Genomic DNA, 24,522 nt, shown 5'->3' on the forward strand with positions numbered 1-24,522 from the left:
ATGGCTCATAGGTAAAGGCTCTGATTAATGTCACAGGTGGGATGTGTGAATAAGAAGTTGTGTTATTCTGTAATAAACATAATTTTATTTTGTAAAGTGGTGATTTCAGGTGCCCTTATTTTGTATCCTGTTTGGGTACTGTCTCCCCTCCCACCCACCATCTACTCCGTTCATCGGTCACCATACATTGAGTGGCAACCCTCTGGGTGTGGGATGCTATTCCTCTAAGAAGCCCCAGACATGCTGCCTCGTTTGAGAAATGGTCACCATCGGTTTCCTTTGGAATTAGGAAGAGTCCACGAAAGTCAGCTGCCAAGATATTAATCCCCTTCACCTTTCCCTAACTCCTAGTTAAAATTGTTAATACTTAATTTGTAGTTAGACCATCTCTAGTCTTGACATGGAAGGAAAACCAAAAATTCCTTTAAAAAAAAAGATTTTGTTTATTTATTTGAGAGGGAGTGAGAGAGAGAGCATGAGTAGGGGGAGGGGGTGTAGAGAGGCAGAGGGAGAGAGAGAAGCAGACTCCCTGCTGAGCAGGGAGCCCGATGTGGGGCTTGATCCTAGGACCCGGGGATCATGACCTGAGCTGAAGGCAGACACTTAACCCACTGAGCCACCCAGGCGCCCCCCAAAATTCCTTTGATCAGACCAATTTCAAGTAGAAAACAGGTAGTGAATTTCATCTGTGGATCCTTCCTTCTGGAAAAGAGAAACTCTCCAGTCTTTTCTGTGGCTAAAAGTCTATATATAAAATGACTCAAGTACCTGAGGAGCAGAATGTGACATCCACTGTGACATCTTCACATAGTGGAGTGTTGCGTAGCCCTGAGAACGCGAAGTCTGTAACTACATCCAGCAGTGTGGTTGGGTCTCTCCATATAACGTGGCGCTAAAGAAGCCAGACACAAAAGAGTGTATCTTGCAGGCAAAGCAAAGTCATCTATGCTGTTAGGAGGCAATCTGTGCTGTTACGGTCGCATCCCTGGGCTGGGTAGTGACCACTGGGGGCCAGAGAGGGCTTTGTGATGGTCCATCTCTTGATCTGGGCGCTGATCATCTCATGTTCACATTTCTGCCTGTGTGTTCTTCTTCAACAAAAATTAAAACTACCTCGTCTTAATTCATCATTGGAAGACTTTAACTCCAAGACTTTCAGATTGGTAGCTCTATTGTCTTTATACCAAAAGGAAGTCATGAGTAGGGGTTCTTCGGGAACCTGGAGCACGGAGCAGTTAAAATTTGTCCCCTCACTCAGTGTTTCAGCGGGTGGTGTTCAGGTCTCCAGCTGGAGGGTCCCTCAGAAAACCGCCACACAGCCAGAGTTTAGAGCTGTGTCCCCGCAAACCTGTGCCCATTACTGCCTTTCATCCTCCCTCCTGCCTCTACAGACCTTCAAAATGACGCAGTGACTTTTTTTTTTAATGATCTAAAAGGGCATATATGCTCTTCCTAGCCTAGAGACAGGCACGTTGTAGGTACTCAGGAAATAATTTCTGAGCAAATACATTTACATATAAAATAGTCATTCTTTTCACTAATATGTATTTCATGAACTTTTTTTTCATTTGGCATACTTTTTGGGGTTTCTTAAGAAATTTAACATTGGTACTGTTCTAACAACTAATGCATCAATCCTCAATCTAAATATTTCAAATGGGGGCGCCTGGGTGGCACAGCGGTTAAGTGCCTGCCTTCGGCTCAGGGCGTGATCCCAGCATTCTGGGATCGAGCCCCACATCAGGCTCCTCCGCTATGAGCCTGCTTCTTCCTCTCCCACTCCCCCTGCTTGTGTTCCCTCTCTCGCTGGCTGTCTCTATCTCTGTCAAATAAATAAATAAAATCTTTAAAAAAAAATAAAAATAAAAATAAATAAATATTTCAAATGAAGATCATTTTTTTTTCTTCTTTCTATTATGCACTATACCCCATAGTACACATGCGACTAGTGGTTTAAAAACTGTTTTTGGTTTTGTTTTTGTTTTGCCATACAACTCTATACTTAAAGGAAGATGAACCTAGAATCCTGATATATAAAATGCAAACAAAAAAAAATTAAGGAGCATCTGGGTGACTTGGTTAAGCATCCAACTCTTGAATTTGGTTCAGGTCATGATCTCAGGGTCGTGGGATCAAGCCCCACTCGGGTTCTGCACTTAGTGGGGAGTCGGCTTGAGATTCTGTCCCTCTCCCTCTCTCTCTGCTCCAAGCCCCTCCCTAAAATAAATAAACAAATCTTTAAAAATTTTTTTAACTATGTGTCTCTAGTGGGAGAAAGGTGGGGAAGGCCTAGGCTCGTCCATTTTACCTCTTTTCCTGACAAGCCCAAGCTGGGGGGCCTTTAGGAGACTCAAAAACTCCCAGGTTTGGTCCGTATCAAGTAATTCTCAAAGTATGTGAGGGAGCCCTGGGGGTACTTGAGACCCTTTCAGGAGGGTCCATGAAATAAAAGCCATTTTATAACAATATTTGCCTTTTTGACTCTCTTCTCTCAAGAGTACAGAGTGGAATCTTCCAGAGGCTATGTGATGTGAAATGTTCTGATACAATGGGAATGAAAGCTTGTATATTCTTATGTTTTAAATTTTTCTTAGTTTCAGTTTCCCCCAAGGTGCATATTGGTAAATATATTAGCTGACATAAATTAAGTCTCTTTAGACTTGTCAATAATTCTGTAAAGAGTTCCTGAGACCAAGAAGTTTGAGAACTGCTGATCTGCGTCACATCTGTGCACGGGAGAAAGTTCCTTGTACTTGTGGGGCATCATCAGCTCTCCTCGTCACCCTCGCGGATACAGCCATTTTCAAGGAAAATTATTTTCAGGCTGTGTTGTCTAACAGTCAATTACTCTATTTTCCATTTTAACCAACCGAGCCACCCAGGTGCCCCAGTGTGGAAGAGAATTTCTAAGGCCCCAAGCATTGGTACCTTTCTCTTTGATTCTGTATGCTCTTTTTTTTTTTTTTTTTTAGATTTATTTGTTTATTTGAGAGAGAGACAGCCTGCATGTGAGAGAGCACGAGTGCACAGGAGTGGTGGGGAGGGGCAGAGGGAGAGGAAGAGAGAATCTCAAGCAGACTCCCCACTGAGCTTGGAGCCCAGTGCAGTTCGATGTCACTACCCTGAGATCATGACCTGAGCTGAAATCAAGAGTCAGATGCTTAATCAACTGAGCCACCCAGACACTCCTCTCAGTCCCTCTAATGACACAAATGTCCCTCCCTATAAACTCAGCCATCAAAGTATGGCAATGGAGAAAAATGAGAAAGTTAGTTGGACATAAGAAAAGTGCTATTTCCCTTTGGATATGTAATCCCAAAGCTTTTTGAATTTTTTAAAAGATCTTTATTCAACTTTTAACCATCACCAGTGGGCCCTGACAAACATTTTTTTAAAGTAATCTATACCGAACATGGGGCTCAAACTCATGACCCCAAGATCAAGAGTCGAATGCTCCATGAACTGAGCCAGCTAGGTGGCCCCCTAAAACTTTCTAAATTTTTAAGCAAGATTTGATTGTTGCTGGGGTATTATTTTTTTTAATTAAGTAGAGAATCATGTTTTTAAGTTTATTGTGAAATATACTAAGAATTAGACCTAAACAAACATGTTTATTTCGGTAACAACTCTTGAAAGAGGAAGAACAGTTTATATGTCTGTTAATGATATTGTGGTGACTTTGGACATTTATAAAGAAGAAGTGATTAAAATACAAATGCTATAAATTTCATTGGGTATAAAATTTCCTGTAACCTAGTTTAATTTTCTTCTTTCTCTCTCCTTCTCCCCTTCTTCTTTCTCTTCTTACTCTGGGACTGAATTATGGGACCAGACATGGACATTTGTTGACATTGAATTTCAGGCCTGAATAGGTTTTAAGTGAGCAACGAATTTAATGTCCTGTCTCTATTTTGCTGTTTTCACCTCTGCAGCACCCCCACCAAATTGCCTATGGTTGTTCTCGAAGTCCTTCTGTGCTGAGGATGTGGCTCTTCTCTCTTCTCTCTTCCGCAGAAGGCTTCTGGGTATGTCAAAGGGGAGCCCAGCTTCCAAAAACTCTCCTGTCTTAAATCCCATCCGATTCTGAGAGATAAGAGTTTTCAGCTTCCTCTGCTTAGCTCCTGCCCCCCTCCCAAGCAAACAAGACTCTCTCTTTGAAATGAAATGACCTCCGAGCCTTCATTGTCCTAGTAGGAAATGTTCTTTTAAACATCACCTTGGTTTTGGGCATCCATCCTTAGCTCTGCATTCTGGGGTGTGAGACCTACTTATTTAACACCTACTATGTGCTGTATGCTGTGCAGTATTTTCAAGTACCTTATCTCACATCATGACTAAAACAGTGCTCTGAGTATGTCATTCTCCGTGGCTTACAGATGAGACAGCTCGGCTCCACGGGTCAGTTAGCTCTCCCAAGGTCATGCCACTGGGTTTGAACCTCGCTCTTCCAGTTTCTCTCAAGGATAATCCTTCAAGGGATTCATTTATAAATGGAAGCAAGATGTCTAGACCTATTCTTTCCATTTATGCCAGGTGAGTCCTGGTGAATCCTTCTAGGGAACTCTTCTTACCTAGCAGAGAGAGTCAGATTTAGGGCATCGTCTTGAAACTTCAAATCTCCTCCGTTAGTTTCTTTCCTTTTTCTTTTTTTTTTTTTTTAAGATTTTGTTTATTTATTTGAGACAGAGAGCATGAACGGGGGAAGGAGCAGAGAGAGAGGGAGAAGCTGACTCCATGCTGAGCAGGGAGCCCGATGTGGGGCTCAATCCCAAGATCCTGGGATCATGACCTGAGCTGAAGGCAAACACTTCCCCGACTGTGACACCCAGGCACCCCTCCTTCTGTTAGTTTCTTTAATAATCATAAAGAGAATGCAATTTACATCATCTTAAAAAATACATAGCCCTGAAGGTTCAGTGACGTGCAGAAACTGTTACATTGACAGATTAGAATTTTCCACTTGTATGTAATTCTCCCATCAACCTACCATGCCCCACTTCAGCGAGGAAGGGAGGCGCTGAGCTATCTGGGCTGGAAGTTAGCCGTAAACAGGGCGATAGAAATGTGTGTCAGGGCCCCCGGCGTTTTCTAAAGCAGGAATATCTTCTGGCTCTTCTTGTAGGCTAGATCGTTGATGGGGGAGCCCAGAGGGAGGCGTTCTTGGTGCCTGTGGGAGACGTTGATGTCACCATCTAATGAATAGGTGTGTTTGTGATCGATGGAAAGTCACCATGAGCATCTGGTCCAGGTGGCGGAGGGAGGGGATGTTCTCCTGTCGTTAGTGCTGGCCTGTCTGGCACATGGTTCCGACGGTGGGGATAGAGCGGGAGGGACAGGTCCTGCGCGCTGAGTCCAAAAATCTGAGTCAGTTGGATGGCAGTTTTCCCAGCCTTGGGAGAAGCATTTGTAAATACAGTGTGAGATGTGGAGGCAGGCATATATATATATAAAGACAAAAAGATGGAAGGATCAGCTTCACTCTCTCCGTACTCTTGCCTCATACAATTTCCTTAGAAAAGCAAGCCCTTATCCTGTGTGACAAGAGTTTTCAGAACAGGGAAAAGGACTTAAGTGGCTTTTGCTAGCAATCAGAAATCGACAAGACGGTCACTTCTTACCCCAGGACTTTTATTAGCTCCTAATCACAACCAATTTTTCTCCAAGAACTGGCTTAGTTTTTACTGGGGCGACCCTGTGTCAAGGACTGTGATTTCTATGGCGAGTGAGCTCAGTTACCACTTTGGTCCTGACCGCTCTGTGTGTAGTGTTACCCACCTTGCCTGTCGGACACCAGCTCCAGAACCAGTCTCTTCATTCCAAGCTCGCTTTCCCCTCTCCCCCTTGACTGCCCAGTGGCCCGGAGCCCCCCATTCCTTAATTACAGCGATAGCAAGTATTTCCTGCGAAGAGGATTGTTTTCCCAAAGATGTCACAGTTTCCTAGAGGACTGCTTCATCGCCACTGCCTGACTACCTAATGATTGATTAATACAATGATCTTCTAGAAAGTTGTTCAAGTTACCAAAAAAAAAAAAAAAATTGTAAAAAGCTATCCAGCCTTTTCTCTGATTATGCCTCCTCTTCTCTCCCCCCGCGTGTTGTGTTTTGGTCACACGGTCTATTGTCATTCCCTGAAGGTGCCCTCTTGCATCCCCAGACCTGTGAGGAAGCTGTTCCCTGCCTGGAATGCTGTTCATCACACATTGCCTTTCAGAGTAGCTACCTTTTCCTCCTGCTAAGTCCTCTTCAAGTTCCATCTTTTCTAAGAGCACCCCACCAACTCTTCCAGAAGGAGTCAGGCTCCCTTTCCCGGTTCTGCAACAGCAGCTCACCCGTGCCTCCAGAAAGCAGGGGCCGATTTCCCCCTCTTGTCCTGAGGAGCGCCTTCACAGTACTTTGCACGGAGCTGCCGTTTATTAGTCACTGTACTTTGGTTCTTTTCCACGTGAAAATTGTGTTATGAGATGAAGCACTTGAATCTCACTGTGTGTTTGCTGGTATGGCAGTGTTCCTTAGCCTGTGTGACTGCTTGCCTCCCGGAGAAAGACCTCCTCTTTGTTGGGATGCAACAGTGACCGTGCAGGTGAGCTGTGAGTAATGTGAGAAGGACGTGTCCCTGCAGGCCTTGCCCTGGGGACCAGCAAGCTTATGTGATGCCAGCACTTTGGACTTAGGCCCCTGGGCCTCCGGGAGGGCAACTTGTGTCAATGAGCTTGGAGGGCAGTCATGCCTGACTGTCTCTCAGTCCTTCCACGGACCAAAGCCTCCCCTTCGTGGAGGAGGAAATCCCCAGAAGGGCCCATCCTGGATTCTCTGGCTCCATCTGCCCCAGGTGCGTGGATGCATGACTGTCCTGGGGCCGTGTTCCACACCGCATGCAGGCCAGGGAGGCCCCGGAACCAGGCCTTAGAATAAGGAGCTGAGCGACAGTGGAGTGGACTGTCACCCAAGGCTCGGCCTCTCTCTGCTGTCCTGACAGATTCTCCAGCCGGCCTGGGCCTTAGTGCTCACCATCGAATGAGGGCATGGGATTCAGTAATCTGCCAAGTCCCCAGCTCCGCTAAGTTCCTTCAGTACAGTGACTGGTTAGAGTGGCTCACAAGTAAAACTCCTTGCCTGCGTCTCCTCTAGGAAACTCGGAGGAGGGTTTGTGGGTGTGTGATAGGGGCTGGAAGAGACATTCCGACCCTTCCCAGCCTGGGACAGAGGGCAGGTGGGGACTCGGTCCGGCCTAGAGCAAATCCAGCCCGTGTCCTTAAAGGTTATTTCTTTTCCTGGAAAAGAGCTCTCTTCCAGTCAAATTTTAACTCCTGCTGTTGCATGAGGGTTACCTGGATGTCTCTGAGGTTTGCTGGGACCACAGTGTCCCTGAAATATGACAGAGTGTCGTTGTGCCTTGCAGAATTATTTGCTGTACCTGCAAATGCCTGCGTTTCTGCAGTGGATGCACGTGTCTTCAATTTGCCTCTGAGACCTTTATGATAACTAACTCATCTCTGCACTGGAAGACAGATACAGCCTCAGCATAAAATAAGGTTTGAAGAACACTCTGTGTTTTCAGAAAGCTGGCTTGAAAAGTAAGAAAGGCTAGAACAAAGTGTTCTTTTTAAACTGCTTCCTCACTTATTGAGATCAAGATGAAGAATTAGAAATAAAATATTCTGAGATTAGGCGATTATAATCTGTGCATTGCTGATGCTACAAATACCACAGTGTCACGGGCAGGGCTCCAACCTGCTTGCATATATCACTTGAAGAACTAAGGAGTCATTCCTTTCTGACGATATTTTGGCTTGAAAAATTACACAAAGAAAGCACGATGTCAAAAAGGGTACGTCAGCACCCTGAAGCCCACTAAGCGACGACATAACCCCGCAGATTAGCTGTTGAAGAGAAAAAGAGAAATTTATGAAAAATGAGGTTTATTTGTTAGTAGTCCACAAAATTCACATGCAGCCTTTGTCAAAAATCTGGACAAGAAAAGTAGAAATGATGGGAAATGTTTAGTTAGCCTCATCCTTTCAAAATGCTTTTTAAAGAGATATTTAGTTTACTTTTTTTTTTTAAACTTAACTCTTTTTTCATTCGTCATATGAAAAAAAAATTACCCAGGGCTTTTACCTCCCTGTTTAAATTTTTAAAAAAGAAGACTGTCGTTTTGAATGTGTGTGCTCCCTTTCTCAGATACTCTGCCTTATTTGCCGTCTCCCAAGAAGATCTCCCAATAATGGCCTCCGAAGGCAACTCTGGCTCCAGGGGCTGGGGTTTGGGGTGGGGTGGCTGGAGACAGATGGGGCGCGTGGTGAGCATCCATGCAGCTCCCACCTGGGGTCTTCATCAAAACTACAACCCGGCCTAAATGTGATTGTCCAGACTGGTTCTGACTTCCAGTCTTAGGACCAGTCCTGGGGTGTTGTATAAAACTCGTGTGATCCAGGTGAAAAGACTTTGCACGGAGGAGGCAGGGTTAAGCCTGATGATTCTGGTGATCCTGATACAGCCTTCCTTAGAGAAAAGCAGAGGAGTGAAAATGAACAGAGTGAAGACAATTTCGCTAGGCCACGGAACGATGTCTCGTCATCAGTGTCTGTAGTTGATATTCACAACTGCTCAGCCCTCTTCTTCGGGGCTGGAGAGAAAGGACCAGGCCCCTGCAGTGTTCTATTTTCAAACATTCTTGCATCTTTCCTCAGTGTTATCCATGTGGACTGCAAAACTGAGCGCCCTGGTGCCCTTTCTCCGAGATGTAGCTTTGTGAGATCTCCAGGAAATCTTGAAGGATGATCCTTTTTCAGATTGCGCTCTACTGAACACCCTTTAGCATCCCCTGAGGGCTCATGGAAACACAGACTGTGGGCCTCACCCCCAGAGCCTCACATTCAGCAGGTCTGGGAGAGGCCTGAGGGGTGCATTCCTACCGAGGTCCCGGGCAATGCTGCTGCAGCCTCGTGTTGGAGTGAACAGTGAGCAGCACATTGGTCTCCTGCTGTCCGGGCACTGGAGTGCATGACTGCATGGCATTTCTATAATGACTGGGTTATTCCACAATTCACTTTGCTGGCTTTTACTCCTGTGTCTTGGCCCTGAAATTAGCCTGCAGGCCCTTCCAATGGAGAAATTCACGCTCATACTGAGGCCCCAGGGCCCAGTAGGAAGGTCACAAATGTTCATTTTTAAGAATGAGTAAAATGCCGGGTTGCCCAATAGAAGTTATACTTCTGCTTTCATCAGATATTTCGACACATTTCTACTCCGATTGCTATGCTCAATGCTGGTGTGTTTGTTTGTTTAAGATTTTTTTTAAGTAATCTCTACGTCCAATCTGGGGCTCAGACTCACAACAGCGAGACCAAGAGTCACACGTTCCAGGGACTGAGCAGCCAGGTGCCCCTCAATGCTATTTTTATCAGATAAAAGGTTAGGGACCGTTCCAAAGGAATGGTTGCAAACTTTCGCATCCAGGATAATTCCAAGCACCTTCACTAGGTAGCCAAAGACAGATAAGGCGTCTACAGCTGGACTCCGGGGTCCCAAGATCTAACTACATGGAGGCTTTGCTAGCTCTGTTTGGTTTTTTTTTTTTTTTCAAATAAATGTGGTATTCCCCTGTTGGTGACTCACTTCCAGTGGCCCTGGGTTAAGGAAACCAAATGGACCACAAGACACTCTAGCTTGTTCTGAAACTTAGAATCGGCTGTTTGCCCACAGGGTATCTTATTCCTCATTAAGAGAGCTCAGTTCTCTACAAAATACCCTTCTGCAAATCCCTGAACACTTGAAAGCACGCTTCCTTTGTCACCATCTCCCAGAACGTGCTGTGTGCGTGCGTGTGTGTGTGTGCGTGTGTGTGTGAGACATTATCCTTCTACTTACACATCACAAATGACCAGGTAGATAGAATCAATAACCATTAGCTGAATCTTTCTTGCCAGCGGAGGAAAGGCAGTTTCAAGTTTAAACACCGGTCCTTGGCATACGTGGCTGCACATTAGAAACCCCTAGGGAGCTTTTAAAAATCCCCAATCCCCAGGCCACACTCTTACCAGTGAAATTGTAATTTTGGGAGATGGGACCCAGGCAGACACTAGTATTTTTAAAAACTCTCCAGAGAATTCCAATATGCAGCCAAATGTGAGAAGCAGTGAGGTCAGCAGCGGTTTTCCAGGTAAACTGCTCTGTTGATTCTCTAACTGGATTCTTTCCTACTCCTGTGGGCACTGGTCCATCTTGGAAGCAGCGGGTTCATTCTTGGCCAGGAAGGAAGACTGGGCCTCAGTTTCCCTCCACAGAAGAGCACCAACCGTTTCCCTGACTCACCCTTTTTGCTCACCAATTGAGAAGTGGGATGACTTTGAAGCTGCTGCGATCTTGTGGTTGATTAAATGTGGCTGTAAATTCTCTGCAGCTGCTCCCACCAAGAGACGGAGCCCACTTCCCCACTCCTTGAAACCGGGCTGGTTTCATGACTTGCCTTGACCAGTAGATTGTAGCGAAAGAGATGTCACGTAAGTTCTGGAGCCTGGGCCTCCCATGGACTGGAAGCTTCCACATTGCTCTCCTGAATGCGGCCCTGAGAAGGCTGTGTGGGAAACTAGTGTAGCCTCCTGGAGGAGGAGAGGCCAGGCTGCCCGGCCCATGGCCGACACCAACCCCCAGACCTCAGTGACTCTCCAGCGAACGTGGTCATCTGAGCGAGCCCTGTGAAACTAGCAGAGGAGCGGCCCAGCCATCCACAGGATCGGGGGAAATCGGAAATTGCTGTTGTTTTGAGGGACTGAGTTTTAGGGTGGTGGTTACTCAGGAATAGAGGCCGGAAACAAATAGCGACTCCATACGTCGTTCTCATGACTTTTGTACCTGTGCCATGAGGACAGCTGTGCATTGCCCTGCAAGTACTGATTTTAAAAAGCACTGATTTAATCTCTTTCTCGGTGGGAGTCTTTATTTTGAAGCAGCTCCGTGATGATACGGTATTTCTCACCATGAGCCCCTGATGCATTTTTCAGTGTGTTCATGATAATATGATTTAAAATAGACTGTATAGATGTAAAATAAAGATCGATCAGTGGTAGATGTTAAAAAAAATCAGTACCTAGGGGTACAAATTATATATAAGGGAATTTTCAGGATGCAAAGTTGAAGGGTAAATTATCTACAACTTTGAGTAGGACATTTACAAATTCCAGAAAAGAATGACTTTCTCTTAGGATGGGAGGAGTGGAGCTGGGATACTTTTGTAAATTTAGTCCGGATTTTATTTGTATTCACTCAGTCTATATATATCTTTATCTCTATCTCTATATATTTTGGAGTCCCTGCAATGGGCAAGGTACTTTACTGGACATTGAGGAGGTTCAAAAAAAGGATGCTGGTATCCAACTCAGGAAATGTGTGTCATGTTCCTAGCCCATCGTTTCAGTTTTTCAAGTTATTAGCTGCTGACAATGCGTGTGTCTCAGTCTTAACAGTTGGAATTCAAATCTAGCTCTTCCAGAAACTGTCTCTGGTTCCTCAGTGCTAAGGAGGGAAGCTAATGTTCCTTCCTGTCAGGGCTCCATGGATTGACAAATGGATCAGGAAAGATGGGACTTTTCACTCAAGATCCTTGACAAGGGGCTTCTCCTGGGCAACATAGTCACGTGACTCAGCAACCTAGAATTAACTCAATGAGAAGGCTTTGCCTTGCAACTAACCACTCAAATTTTTATCACCTCCTCACATTGCGTGCATGCACGCACGCACAGACACACACACACACTTTACATTGCTAGGGCTACCGTAGCAAAATCCCACAGACTTAAACAACACAGATGTATCTTTCACAGTTCTCGAGGCTGAAGTCCATGATCAAGGTGTCTGCAGGGTTGGTCTGTCCTGAGGGCTCTCCCCTTGGCTTGCAAATGGCTGCCTTCTCTCCATGTCCTCACATGGCCTTTCCTCTGTTGTGAGCATCCCTGGTGTCTCGTTGTGTGTCCTAATGCCTTCTTATAAGGGCACCAGTCATATGGGATTAGAGCCCATCCTAATGGTTGCGTTTTAACTTAATCACTTTGTTAAAGGCCTTTCAAAATATGGTTACATTCTTTTTTTTTAAAAGATTTTATTTATTTATTTGAGAGAGAGGGAGCAAGAGTGGGGTGAGGGGCAGAGGGAGAAGCAGAGTCCCCGCTGAGCAAGGAGTCCATTGTGGGGCTCAATCCCGGGACTCTGGGATCATGACTTGAGCCAAAGGCAGCTGCTTAACCGACTGAGCCACCCAAGTGCCCCAAAATATGGTTACATTCTACAGTACTGTGAGTTAGGGTTTCATCAGATGAATTTGGTGGGGGACATAATTTAGCCCACAACTATATATATAGAGAGAGATATATATATTACATATCTCTCTCTTTCTCTTTTTTTTTTTTTTTTTTTTTGACAGAAAGTATGCCTGCATTTGTTTCTTTGTCAAGGGATTCAGATCAGCTCTCTCTCTTATGTTAAAGCCTACAGATAAAGACAAAGGGAAGAGGACAACAGGTGTTTTGAAGCAGTGGATACTCAAGGCTGAGTCACTGGAGGTGCAGGAAGCCTGGTGGGCTTGGGGTGGTCAGCAAAGCCCTCTATGTAACATGGTGGGCTGCCCTGTGCCAGCCCATACCCCATCAGGGCGGGCATCAGTTCATGTACTCCTGAGCACGTTCCCTGGGACAACACCCCCACTTTCTTGAGTAAGATTGCTCAAGTTCCTATTCAGAAATAATTGTCAGGGAGGAAATTACTTTTTTTTTTTTTGGCGGTTCTTTTCTTCCTTCTCATTTTTAAACTCTCCTTAAGATGATAGGCAGATGGAACTTCCTTAAATGAAAGTCACTTAGTTCCCATTTTCTCTAATTGGAGGCACTTCAAATAAAAAGCCAGGTCGTGATAGACACACATACACAAGATGTTTCTTAACTGGAGGGGAATTCTGCAGATAACTAGGAAATCTGAGAGCATGGTTGAGGGCGTTTGCCCAAGCCCGACAATGTGTATTAAATACAAATGCAACAGATTGCGTTATAGAATCCATTCCATACTCAAGTCTAATAACCTCTTCCCAAATGAGCCTAACAGACCTTTGCTCAACTTCCATGAAGCCAGCCAGAGAGAGGCGAGACTTCCCCCAGCCTTTCCCAGGAGGTGCTGTCCTCCTGCAGGCCAGGGCGGGAGACAAAGCATGGTTTCAGAAAGGAAATATGAAAAGCCTACCCAGGAACAAACAGGGAGACAGTGTTACGTTGTAATCAAAAAATTGGAATTGTCAACAAAATGGCGCGAGGAAAACATCAAATCCTGCAGACACCGAGTCTCACAGACAGAGCTCAACAGGAGGACATTGGGTAGATGCTGGCCATGTCCCACAGGAATCCCAGACAGGACATCTCCCCATGGGTTTTAGTTTTGTAGTTAGTTTGCCTTCCTGCACACTTTGTTCTGTTTTAGTCATGATCAGTTTGAAAACGCTAAAGGAGGCAGACTCTGAGAGCTCGTACAATATTCAGCCGTGAGCCCTGCACATACACATGATCAACTGTACTCAGAGCTCATTAAATGAGTAAAATATGTACATATTTTCTGTACTGCTTTTTCTCAGTAGAGAAACTACTTTCCCCCAGAGGAGGAGCCATATGTGGGACACACATCACACCAGAGCCCTGGGTCTCTCCTGTGACAGTGAAGGTACCGTGTGGGGTGGATGTGACTGTCAAAGGGCTGAGGGTCTCCTCATGTCTTCCCAGGGAGCCTCCTGGAGTTCCTCAACTGCTCTCCAGTGCTCTCTGGCTAAACAGAAGAGTGGAGGTCTTTTCTTGATTCACAGACAAATTTAAGTTGAGAGATAGAACTTGCTTAGTTTTAAGCCCCACCCTCCATATTTATTATGAACGTGTCACTGACATTTGTCTCTGTCGAAATCTACTCTGTGATGCTATTTGATTTGGTACAAAATCATACAGCTATTTTACAGTCAACGCGTTAACATTTCATGGTGATCAAGACCCTTTCTTATGACTTTCAGGCGCCCTGACACTCAAGCAAGGCTGATAACCAGGCCCTGGGGGTGTCTAGTGCAGTGGTTTGCTTCTTAGTCTCTGTGGGGACAAGGGGCTGCACCTTATTAAAATCGATATTCTCTCCACCCTGGCCGGCTCATAGGGGACAGCCAGCCAAGGCTTGTTGACTCCATGAGTTCCCACCTGTGAGCATGAAGCAGATGTGGTTTGACTTTGCAGCTAATGGCAACGGGGTGTCGTCAAATGGCACCAGCGTCATTTGTTGGGCCCATCCAGGTGTCAGTCCAGAGTCAGGAGGGAGGAAGAAACAGAGTCATGTTCCGGTTTGGGGACTTCACCTGGAGGCAGAAGACATTTCTGACGTGGTACTGAGTCTGGTTTTCTCTGCGGTATGCCCTGACGGTCACCTGCTCAGTGTGACCAGAGGAGAAAAGTCTCTCCCAGCTTCCCCCCCTCCAGAGCAACCATTTAGAAAACTGTAAGAGTCTAGGAAAAGACCCGACGATGGGAGAAGGTGGCCACAGAGCCAGGAAAACAGCTGCTCCCCTAGAGTCTCTCTCTTGTTCTTTGATGCCCACAAGCATGAAAAGAAATACCTTGTCTGAAGCAGACGGGGGATGGGGGGATTCCTTGCTCTTAAGTGTTAGTGAGGAACCAGTCTCTGTCAGGCCAACAGGAGTGATGTGCCCTTGACCTGTCGTGTTGAGGGGATATGAAGGTTTTTCCAGTTAAAGTTCCTTCACGTCTTTCTCAGAGATGTATGGTTTACACAGTATTAAGTATAACTATTTTTCTCTCAAGAGGAAGAACTATCCCCAGTAGGAATTGATTTTCCCTTCTGTAATCTCCAGGCCGCTGCATCCTTTTTGGAGTTTGGGGATCGGGGTGGTAATGTCCTAAGATAGTAGTGCTCAGTGCTGCCCAGGGAGCTTTTAATGATCCCAGGGCCCTGGCTGGACCCAGACTAATTTCTCTGGAGTTTTTGGACTCAGGCATCAGTATTTTTTTTTTAAAGGATTTTATTAAAAAAAGAAAAGGTTTTGTTTTAAGTGATCTCTACACCCAACATGGGGCTCGAACCCACAACCCCAAGATTAAGAGCCACACACTCCACTGAGCCAGCCAGGCACCCCGGGCATCAGTATTTTTTAAAGGCCTTCGAGGAGTTCTAACATGGAGCTGATGCTGAGAACCACTGCTTAGAGTCTACTCGAGTCCTCAAATGCAAAGTTTTTGTTAAAAAGAAAAATAAGGCCAAAGATTTCTTTTAATTGGAAAAAGTATATTTTTTTCATATTCTCGTATCTCAAAAGCTACCAAAGGGATTTTTTACCCCCCTGAACTTTCCATTAATAAAAAACAAAACAAATTTATACTGAAAACAATGATGAGAAAATTCAGCCAAAAGTAGAATTTTCCAGAAAGTTATGGGCAAGTGAAAAAAAAAAAAAAAGCAAAGATATCATTGAAACAATGCTTTTACAGGAATTTCCTTTTAAATCTGCTTGCAATCAATGTCTCATTTCAAAGATGGATAAACAGCATTTGCCAAAAAGTCCCACCTCTGGCTATTATTGCTAAGATGTTCAGTGTCAAGTGATGGAAATGCCCACGGCAGAGTTCACTCAGTCTGACTCAATGTGGGTTTTAAAGAAGAAGTTAACAAATTTTAACAGTAAGAGCACAAGTGGGTAACAAAATGACTGGCAGCTATATGACTAGTTGAAAAGAATTATCTTAACAGCTAGGAGTGATGGCTCATCTTGCAAACACGGCTTTCTAAAGACTGTATCAACCCTGTCTTTCGGGGGCAAAAGAAATGTGTGTCTCCAATTGGTTCGTACCACTGCTTTCTGCGTGGCTCTGAGCCACTCTGCAGGAGGAGAGGAAGGGGCATATGATAGGAGTTTTTGACCCTGCCCAAATGCTCAAGCGCTCGTCCATCTTTTGCTTTACATTAATCTGGCTCAAGTTGACCTCACTGATTTTTAAGGCAACAGCTTCCCACTGGCTCTAGGAGAAAGTAGAAATCCCTCAGGCTGGCCTGCAAGTAATGGGGTCCCGCTGTGCCTTCCCATCACTGAACCAGTGGGCCAGTGCTCCTGAAACCTTTCTAGTGCAGAGACTCAGTGACAAATGAGAGCCCAAGATGGTCTCCCAGACTCCTCTGGGTTTTGCTTTTCTACCGTGGCCAGCCTCATCCTATAGGCTGAGCTCTCTGTGAAGCATTATTGTACAGACTTTATCAAGTTAGCTCCTTACTGCAAACCTGAGAGGTGGGAATTATTGCCCCCGCCCCCACTTTTCCTTAAAATCCCAAGTAACTGTTGTAGTCTCCTCCTTCAGAGACTAGGGTTTGTTCTCTTAATAAAAATGATACCTTTTCACTCTTCAAGCCCCTAGTGAAGTTGAGCTGCAGGGAGGTGCTTAGTCCCAGAGTCACACTGGGTTCTTGGGATACTTTTGACTGAGCACGTTTGTAAGAGAATTGGAGCAAAGCCACTGAGGACTTGGGCATGCTGGAATTGCTCTGAAGGAATGGAGGTGAGGGGCATTTCTTGGTCCACGTGGGTCTCTGTCACATGGCTGAACTCAGTGCTGGGTCATGACAGGGACGGTGCTTAGGACGGAGACAACTTACTGCTGGTCATGGGTTGAATTATGTTCCCCAGAAAGCTATGTCTAAGGTCTAACTCCCAGTACTTGTAAAAGCACCCTTGTCCGGAAATGGTCTTTGCAAATGTAGTGAACGGAAGGATTTTGAGATGAGCTCATCCTGGATAAGGATGGAATCCCCTCAATCCAGTGAAGGGGTTCCTTATAAGAGGAAGAAGACATGGAGACAGAGGGGGAGGCCGTGTGAAGATGAGACAGAGGTTGAACTGATGTGTCTACAAAGCCAGGCACCCCAAGGATTGCCAGCACCACTGGAAGTTAGGAGAGGACCCGGAACAGGTTCTCCCCCAGAGCCTCCAGTGGGAGTCAACCTTGCCGACACTTCAGGGTTGCCCTTCTGGCCTCCAAAGCAGTGACAGAATAAATATCTGCTGTTTCAAGCCTCCAAGTTTGTGGTGATTCGTTACCACGACCTCAGGAAACTAATACACTGCCTCTCTCGGGGACTCTCCTATCATCCCATCTGATCTTCTCCTGAGACCCATCAATTTTGACCCCATGTTTTATCTTCTTCCGTACACATTGCCTTCTCCTACCAGATCCAGTGGGATTACCCTTCGGGTCTCCTGTGATGGTTTCTGCAGGATTGGTGCTCTGGTACTATTTGCAGGTGCTTCGGGGGCCCTGGGGGGGGGTGTTGGGGCACAGACCAGTTCATGCTCCTACAGTGACTGAAGCAGCTCAGGGGAAGGCTTGGACTCAGGCTGCCCTTCCCCTCCAGGTGGGGTCTAGCCCAATTCTGGCCCAGCCCTGAGGCCTCTCTGTCATTTCAGGACTTTGGGGTGCCCCCCTACAACCTCACTAGTACACTCCAGACAGCAGTGAGTGAGGGGCTCCTGCCTCTGTTTCCCATTAAAATTATTATTATTATTATTATTTTATTCCCATTATTAAAGTGCATGCCTGGCCCACTATTCAAATGATCTCTTCAAGGCCTGTCTTCACCAGACTTGCAGCCCGTTAAGTCAGAGGTCATGCCTTATTGACCTTTGAATTTCCTCAGCCCAGTACTAATGACATATTTATGTGCATTGAATATCATTTAAAGCTCTTAAGGGTTTGGTCTCCAGCTAGATTTTCAGTGCAATCCCATGAAACCAGTCTCTTGGTTAAGCATTGAATTGTTCCCCCCTCCACTACCTCTAATTCATATGTTGGAGTGCTGACCCCCAGTACCTCAGGTTGTGGCCTTTTTTGGAGATAATACACATACAGGGGGAATCAAGTTAAAGTGAGGTCGTTAGGCTGGGTCCTAATCCAGTATGACTAGTGTCCTTATGAAAAGGGGAAATTCAGGCACAGAGATACACATAGAGGGAAGGCAATGTGAAGACAAAGAGGGAAGACAGCCACCTACAAACCAAGGAGAGAGACCTAGAACAGGTCTGCTGCCTTCCGAAGGAACCAGCTCTGCTGACACCTTGATCTTGGACTTGGAGCCTCCAGAACTGGGAGACATCATTGTCTCTGTTGTTTGAGCCACTCGATCTGTGGTCCTTTGCTATGGCAGCCCGAGCAAACTAGGGCACCCTTGTTCTCAGATCCCTCAGCCTCTCCCTCGCACCTTTGCACATGCTGTTCCCTTTGCCTGGAATGTCCCTCTGTTACTGGTGCAGAAAGTCCAGCTTCTGTGCTATGTGGCAGGCCCTGTGCTAGGAGGCTTACACGCATTGCCTCATCGAATTCTCAGAGCAACACGGTATTTGGAAGTTCCTTTAGAAGCGCTGCATATGCTGGTTGGCCGGTACTGACAGGAGAGCTGGAATTCATCCCAGTGAACCAAAGAGAGCGGTTCCATGATTTCATGGTATCCCAGTGACTGCGCCGAAGGGACCGGTCACAGGGCGCCATACTCTGGGCCCAGCATGACACCGGGGCATGTCTCAGTCACCTGATATTTGATGTGGTGGGACTTCCAACATTAGTAAGAAAAATCATTTTTTGTGACTTAGGGGAAACCATTCTGGAAAAAAGAAAATGTGTGACGCCCAGTGAAAGACTCTTACCTCACGTGAGACTAGGGCATCTGTCAGAAGGGAAGTGGGTGATGTGTTGTGTGTCAAGTGCTCAGAGTGGCGTTGGGTGCGTAGCAAGCACTATGGAACTCCTGGCTGTTATTACTATTATTCTGCAACGTCTCTGTCAGGGGTGTGCGGCACAAACGTTAACTCGTGTATGCGAGCTGATCCTGCAAAGTTTATGGGATCACAGTTACCTACCTCAAGAATGAAATAGAAACTGTTTATCTAGAATATTGCAGCAAGTGAAGGGAGGTGACGCAATACCAGGCCTTTCCTGCCAAGCACCAAATCTGGGGCTCCAAGCTCACAGGACCTACTTCCCGCGTAATGATGCTCGGTGAACATCTCAGTTCTTCTGTGTCACTCCAAGCTTTTTGGGTATAAAGTGAGCCTCTGCGCGGCTGCGAAGGGAGCCCTCTTCTTGCCCCCTTCTTCTGCAGGTGTGCGTATCTGCTCTACACCAGAAACTCTTCTCCACAATTGCCAGTAAGTAGTTTGCCAGAACAATTTAAAGCAAGTAGGGAGGTTGTTGGAAAATCCCGTCACCCCTAAAAGACCGAGATCAGAAGCTGTGAGGCACGGTTGTAATCCGACCCATCATCTTGGCAGTGAAGCCCATCTTTACTGACCTGGCTTTTCCCTCCATGAAAAAAAAAATTAGCAGCCAGCGTTTATATCGTGCACCTGCTAAGTGCTCGGAATTTTACTTAAGCCGCTTTCTTTCTCAATCCTCAAGACTGTGTGTGGCAGCAACTCATTTATTTCTTCTCACAATTCTTTACTGCACATCTTAACAGTTGAGTACATGGAAGCTCAGAATGTGGGGGCATTTAGCCCTGGAAAATAAGCAAGTACATACTAGAATTCCAATGTAGGTCTTCTTGGTTTTATATTCTAGACCATTTCTAAATCCCCACAGAGCTTCTCAGCCTGGGAGAACCAGAGTCGGCATGGGCTATCTAGACAGGGAAGGGACAAGGCTGATGAAATGCATGGAGGGGACCCCCTCTAGCAGGTCTGTCCAGAGGTCTGGGGCGCCTCAGAGTCTCTGTTTCCAGTTAAGGCATGTTTACAAAGGGCGACCATCCGACTTTAAGTCCCTGATGTGGGGGCACCACAGGACCACTGCCCATGTGGGTCTCTCCCTCACATGGCTCCTGGCGGCCCACTGAGAGCACAGGTGAGTATGGGCGGTGAGGGGAGATGGAGAAGGCTTCACAGAAATCACCAGAAAGCAGCAGGAAGATTGAATTAGATTCAACGGGTATTTCTTGAGTGCTATTATGTGCTGGTCTCCGGGCCAGCAGTGAGTTGCGGGCTGGAGCTACATGTCTCTGCGGGAGACAGAGACGGAAGGGACCCGATGCTGTGTGTGGGCTGTGAGGATCCCCGGTGCAAAGAAGACGATGTTGAGGACAAAATGGACCTATATTTACGCTACCTTCCCACATGGAAGCGAGTATACTGCCCTTTCTGAGGTTTTGTCCCTTTGATGTTGCTGACACGGAGAACCATTCCCAAAGCAGAGAAGAAATAATGATAATAACACCCATGTGCATGTATGCATGTAACAGTGCAGACCCTTCCTCGCTGGTTCTCGGGAAGACGTGTTCACATGTTCACATTTATTGTGGCAGTCATGAGTTTCTCAAAGGGCCGGAGCCTTCCTGAGGATCTTAATGTTGTACACCTGCATTTGAACTTGGCGGCACTCACAGAAACTCAGTGACACAAGGAAGGGTTGGAGGCCGGCATGAAGAAGAGAGCATTTCCTCCACTGATAATGAGGTCACCGGCTTCATTCTCGTCCTGCTCTTCCTCTTTGTCCCCGGAGACTGGCCTCAAGGCAGAGACATGCAGCTTCTGTTTGAATCTGTAGCTCCTGGAAAACCTGGGTAAAAGACAACGAGAGTTTGCTCTGTATTCTCTGTTCGACTCTGAAGTACAGTGGAAATGCTCCAGTCTGAGCCAGCCACCTCGTGAGACCCCTGAGCAGCCCCAATTTAGAAGCTTCATCCTCTTGTCTTCTTTTATCTCCACAGCTGTCATTTGATTAGCCGTCTCTTCAGACAGCGTTGGGAAAGACGTGTCTGGATCTGGGGGTGTGAGGCACGTGAGGAAGGAGCCATCATTGGGTTTGGTCTTACGTGACACCCACTGGCACAAATGACTTGAGATTTCCACCAGATCTCCAGTTCCAAGTAGAGAATGGACTTGTATTTTAGATTTGGCATAGCACCAGGGCTATGACATCCTTAATAGAGCTGAGCGGAGACTGTCCCCACCCAGCCCCCATCTTATGCAATGACACACTCAGCGGCCAAGTGTTTTGATAATAAAAGCAATAATAATAGATGAGGGTTATTGTCTGCTCCATTACTCTTTTTTGGAAAACACCAAGAGTCAGCAAAAGGACATGTCCTCCCAGCTCACACTTAGGAGATGGCCAGCTTTGTTGTGGATATAAATAAAAAGCATAATATGATAGATCAAAGAAAATGTAAGGGCAGCAGATAGTAGGCACTTCATAATGAAAAGAAAACCTTATGGAAGAATCAGAACTTGCCAGGCGCTTTGAAGGATGAAAAAAGACTCATGAGTAAACAGGACTATTGAAACATTCCTTCCTGACAAGGACAAACTTGAAAGCTTCCCCTTCAATCTTAGCGATGGCCACCATGTACCGTAACATAATTATTGTGAAGCAGGGAAGAAACAAATTCTGAACGTGAAGGAAATAGTCATCCTAGAAGTGAGATATTTCTTGGCTTCTGGACTCTTCTCAAGCTCTTTTTCTATGAAGATCCTAACTTGGATTCAACAGAACTGTGGGAAGGGGACAACGGTGGCTTTGGTGGGGAGTGAAAGAGCACAGTGCCAAGGGTGGGGGTGGTCCCCCCACCCCCCGGATTTAGGAGAGGAGGATAGTTCTATCTGGATGAGCAGATCTGAGCTGAATAAGGAGAATGGAATAAATAGCGAGTGCAAAACAAGGGACCCATAAATATCATTTAGCCTCGGCATGTGTTCAGAATATTTCAACCATCCCAGAAGCACATGGCGGCTCCAATACATAACAGCGAACTTTGATGATGCCAGGGCATTGGGAGGACGGCTGGTTAGTGGGGAGGGAGAGGCTGAGGGCAAAAGAGAGGGCAGGGGCAGGTCATCGTAGCAATTCTTTCATGTTTCTGAAGATTGACAAAAGGGATTCTGCTGGCTATCAGCAAAAAGTCCAGTCACTCTACAGGGCACGCTGACCTGCCATCTGAAAAATACGGGTTTGCAACAACACTTTTCTGCTTGAAATAATAAATAAGAACTAAGGTTGCATTTGGTTTTCCCCTCTTACCTTGCCACCAGGACACCTCAGGTTCTTTGCACTGCAGAGATCCAGGGCAAGTGGCCAGTGGTATCCCCCATTAAGGCTCCAAGGAAGAAGTTGCCTGACATTTTTCTATAATTCTTATCATTTGGAAATTCATTCTCTTTAAAGATGGCACCCATGCCGTGTGATCACATACTGTTTCTTTGGAAGTAAACATCTAAGTCCTCCTCCAAAACTTATTTTTGTGAGTGCTAGAGTGCATCAAGGACCCAGACTTTGCTAGAACTTGGTCTTCAGTGCCTGCTCACCCCCAGCCCATTTTTCTTTCAAGGAAGCTGTGTTTTGTCACATGTGGTCTGTCAAGAGCAATCAGAGACACGGGGTGTTTTTTGAACTCAAACTCTTGAGACAACACCGTCCTTCCACAATCTGAACATTTAAAAAATATGTTCTTGGTTCTCAAAGTTGCCCTCCCTTCTACACCCTCCTGCTCCCACCCCCATACCAGCCTCTCTGTTTTACGATCTTCAGGACAGGTTTTTACCCACCACCTTTTCAAGCAAGCAGCAGCCTGGGGTACTTTGCCTTTGTTTGCATTCTTTTGGTTTGTCTCTTGGTTGCTGTGCAAACTACAAGTCAAATAACACGGTTCTCCCTTTTTTACAAACTCAGTCAACGGCAAGACAAAAGGACCCTTCACCGCAGCATGATGTCATGCTTTTTGTTCATGGGAAGGAAAAAGAAAATCAAGAAACGGTCAATGCTTTCTCTTCTAGGAGATGAATTGGGGTGTTTATCCCCCCAAATAAGCTCTTGGCTTTTTTTGAGACTCTGATTTTATATTTGTTAAGATAGAAGATGAAACCATGAGCTGTGAAATAGGATTATAAAGTAGTGATGTGGTGCCAGAAACAACACAGTAGACTGTCTCCTCGATCTCTGGCTACACTTCACACATGGTCATTAAAACATGGATTTCAGTGGGAGGAACTTGATGCAGGGGAAGGCACAGAATCGGGCCAGGTTCCATGTGATGTGTGGAGTGGCAAAGCTGTCCAAAGGACCTGACATCTTGCTTCACTCACAGGGGTTATGAAACAGAGTTGACTCAATATCATGTGTTGTCTTCAACTGATAACGCAGCTCAGGGCACCAGGAGGGACACTTTCACATGCTCATGGAAAGTACTGCATTGCTAATCTGGGGAGACATTCCTTTGTGCAAAGGGGATGTCCTTTCTTTGCTGAGAGAAGATGGCAACTGGATGGCTGTGTTGTCTAGGAATAGGTTAAGAAATTCAAGAGGCCAAGGATGGCAGTCCCTCTTGCTAGGGAGATGTAATTAAAAAGCTGGATTATCTGCAAGCTTTCCCTAGGTGGGCTGATTAAACAACTGTGGGATGCCTATGCAGTTGGGGAGGAAAAAAATAAGTAAAAGTGAATTGGATTCACTTTCCCCAGTTGATGGATGTGATCTTGCTAGTTCATTGGTTTCATCAAACAGTGATGAAAAAGTAAAATTCTGCCTTAGACAGTATTCATGGGTCAGGAATCCCACAATTATACCTGAAAACACACTTCTAGAATTTTTGCTTTCTGCTGCCCCCGGTTTAAGCTCTTCTAGGAGGTTTTATTTTATTCAGGAGGAATGCTTCCCCAGGGGACCTAACAGTGGTTCCTTTGAATTGGCAGTTGAGACTGCCATCTGACCAGTTGGGGTTCCTCATGCCACTGAACCAAAAGGAAAAGAAGGGGGTTACCTGTGAAATAATAGAAACCATGTATCTTGGTCTCTGTCCCCAGTTTCCTGGCACAGAGCTCCTAAAATACTTAAAATTTCCTTAGCGATAAGAGCATTTAGGAGCATCTTTTGTTTCAATGTTTGGTGTTTGATCCTGGTTCCTGGCACAGAGCTCCTAAATCCCTTGGGACTTCTTGGGTGGTTGGGGTGTCTTTTATCCTAGTAAAGTGATTTTTGGTGGGCTCCTGAATAGCTTCAAGATGGAGGCTGGTCACCGGAAAGACCAAGCCACAATTAGAAACATGGAACTCAGCCCGACCTCTCATCCTGTGCAAAGAGGAGAGGGGCTAGAGATTGAGTTAATGATTGATCATGCCTATGTGATGGAGCCTTCATAAAAATCTCAGAAGCATGGGGTTTGGAGAATTTACGGGTTGGTGAACACATCTACATGCTGGGAGATGGTGCACCCCAACGCCATGGAGATAGAAGCTCCTGTGTTCCGTACCCTTCTGGACTTTGCCCTCTGTACCTCTCTGTCTGGCTGTTCAACTGTATCCTTTATCATATCCTTTATTATATAATAAACCAGTAAATGTAAGTAAATGTTTCCCTGAGTTCTATGAGCCATTCTAGCAAATGATTGAACCTGAAGAGATGGTAGTTGGAACCCTGACTTACAGCACTGGTGACAGTCTGGTCTTGCAATAGGCATGTGAAGTGAG

General features: G+C 45.8%; 1 long non-coding RNA gene across 1 annotated transcript in view; it reads left to right on the top strand.

Annotated features, from left to right (window-relative positions):
* The window catches only part of LOC123797498 (uncharacterized), a 215,686-nt gene that overhangs the window by 122,167 nt on the left and 68,997 nt on the right, over positions 1 to 24,522 (top strand). The window lies entirely within an intron of this gene.

This window comes from Ursus americanus, chromosome 11 (genome assembly GCF_024610735.1).
Source record: "Ursus americanus isolate L20-20 chromosome 11, mUrsAme1.1.p, whole genome shotgun sequence".
Classification (NCBI taxonomy): Eukaryota; Metazoa; Chordata; class Mammalia; order Carnivora; family Ursidae; genus Ursus; species Ursus americanus.